The sequence below is a fragment of the Enhydra lutris genome, unplaced genomic scaffold, assembly GCF_002288905.1.
Source record: "Enhydra lutris kenyoni isolate GAN:26980312 unplaced genomic scaffold, ASM228890v2 scaffoldscaffold5, whole genome shotgun sequence".
NCBI lineage: Eukaryota > Metazoa > Chordata > Mammalia > Carnivora > Mustelidae > Enhydra > Enhydra lutris.
Window position 1 is genome coordinate 20,499,056 of NW_019154089.1, and position 2,753 is coordinate 20,501,808.

Consider the following 2,753-nt stretch of genomic DNA (forward strand, 5'->3'; position numbering starts at 1 on the left):
ACTAATTGCTCTGTGCATGCTGATACAACTTTCAACACTCAACCAGGAAGGTCACAATTCTGCCTCAGTATTTACTTCTTGCTTGCAGAGCCTTAAAAATCAGCTGGAGGTGAACCTTTTAAAGTTTTTGTTGAGTAGGTGCACAACCCTGGATATGAACATGGCTTTCTAGATACCCAGTAGTATGTCAGAGCTTTTCTAAGTCCTTATTCATCAAAGCAATCTCATTCCCCAGCCTCTTCCCAAGATCTTTGGTTATTCTATGCCCCCCCCCAAACTGTTATTCATTCCCCAGTCAGCAACAACTAATACATTTGCCTATAAGTGTTTTTGATAAATGCCCCCTAGATAACTATTTCAGTACTGGAGAATTATGAGTTAGATAAGACAAAGGCAAATCCTTTGAAATTGTACTCCAAGAAGCCACCAGACGGTTCAAAAGAAACAAGCACATTTTTTTTGCAAGTCAGTTCCATTATACTCACTGTGGTACTGGTATACTCACAGGGAATGTGGCTGTTATCTTCAAGGCCACTGCTAAGCTAGGGAGAGGGGGAATGAGACTAGGCTAAGTTAAAATGCCACAAAGCTGTCTGCTCCTACCAAGATTCAGCTGTTTCTTCTTGATTACGTTGCCCTGGTCTGTAAACTTTTAGTTAGTTTCCACTTCTGAAAAAGTTGACTATGACAATTTTTGTCAGCTTTTCATTCCTTTTATGGAATGCACACTTATGAAGTTCCTTAATCCATTTTTGCAAAAGTCTGGATATAAAAGATTTAAAGAACTATACAGGATAGTGTATCCAAAACTGCAGACATCATATTCAGGTATATGCGGCGCACTTGTAAAAACTGAACAACTCCTGGGTTATAAAGCAAGCCTCAACAAATTTCAAATAATTGAAACAATGCATTTTAAAATAGAAATGTGTTTTTCTATTGGGCTTATGATGATGGGCAATGATGGGCTTAAAATAGAACTCAATGACAAAAAGACAGTTAGAATCTAGCAGCCAGTCAGTTACTAAAGGATGGTTATAGAGACCATGACAACATGGTTTTCTGGGGCTCTGGTCATATGCATGTCAGATCATCAGATGTCAGGGTTGAAATGCAGGAACATTAGACAGGTTCTAGTTTGATACCTCCCCTCCCCCTTCACTTTCCTAGGAGACAGAAAACCAAAGGTCACACAGAGAACTGTTGGCTAAGAAATAGTTCTGTATCCCAGGACTTTCAACACAATGCTCTGACACAGAGCTGCCTCAAACCTTCCTTCATCCAGAGGTCTGGACTACCAGTATTCACTTTCTCCCTCCACAGTCTCATACCCTCACTGGGAATTCTTTGTTTCCTGACAGTCTTCCCATTTTCTCCCAAAGACTAGCACCTTAAAAATAGGCTAATTAGAGCTCTATTATTTCCTAAGGAAAACTATCTGTTATTACCTATTACCTGATGATATTTATAATTTCTGGTAAGACAATGTTTTAAAGATGAAATAAGCACAAAGTTACCTTATCAGGAAGCAGAAGACTGACTTGTCAGTATACGAACTAATTATGACCTTTGGTTAATTTAACATGCACCTCAGTCTTCCATTAGTTCCTCCTATATCTCACTGAATCCCGTTTTTCCACCCATAAAACTCCTGGATCTCCTGACCAGTGGACTCAGTAGTAGATTCTCTCTTTGCAGTTACCAGGCTAAAAGGATAATTGTTTAGCTTCAATGTTTGCTAGAGAGTAATGATCTTGTGTGAACATTTCAACCTTTTATACACCCATTTGTTTGTCAATTGTAGCTACTGTTATAATTCATTAAGATCATCTCTTAGGTTCCTTTGGGCTTGGAGATGCTTAAAAATAGCATGGTACAACACAGTTCATGTTCATTTAAGCACTTGTTTTCCCAAGTATTGTTCTTTTCATGAACTCTAATCTTATCTTTTTATTGGCAAATTACATTAACTACTAACCCAACAATCACCCCCTTCCCCGACCACCTTCACTGTCACCAGAAATCTCTACCTAGTCTTTCTATAACTCCAATTTCTTGGAGTGAAAAAAAATCAACATGCCCATGAGATGAATCTTGTTGACCTAAGCTAATAATGGCAATTCTGTGTTTGTTTATTCAAGTTTTTCTAGCTTCTCTTGCAACTAAACTGGCACATGACCAATGACATGTAAAGAGTTAATCTATAGCTTCAGACAGCTTCTGTAGCTTTCTGAAAAAGTTCCAGTTTGTTAATTTTCTTGACCTTCCCCTGAATCCAGGTTTGTTATATTCCCAATGTCACCTTTTGCTAAAAAAGAAAGAGGTTAAATTGAGGAGTCAGACACACATACATATGAATCTTGGTCTTCTTTAAGAGCACTCTAGGGCAAGATTCTTACCTCTGTGAAGCCTCAGTTTTGTCACTTGCCAAATAGGGGTGAGTGTTACAAAAGAACAATGGAATGAGGACTATATGGGACAATGAAGACATGTGAAGTTCCCTGGGTCTATAGTAGAGCTCCATAAATGGGACTCCTTATCAAATTAAAATGAACAAGAACACATCCCAGCCAACCCAATAAAAACTCTCACTGAAGTATACAACAAACCTTCTTACTCCATGACCCCATTACATAATTTTGGCTTAAATGGTCAGCAGAAATTAGCACATTAGTGAAAGTAATGTTTTTCTTTCCAGAGGCCCGGTTGTTAGAAGAATAAACAAAACAAAACAAAAAAACACATTACATAGA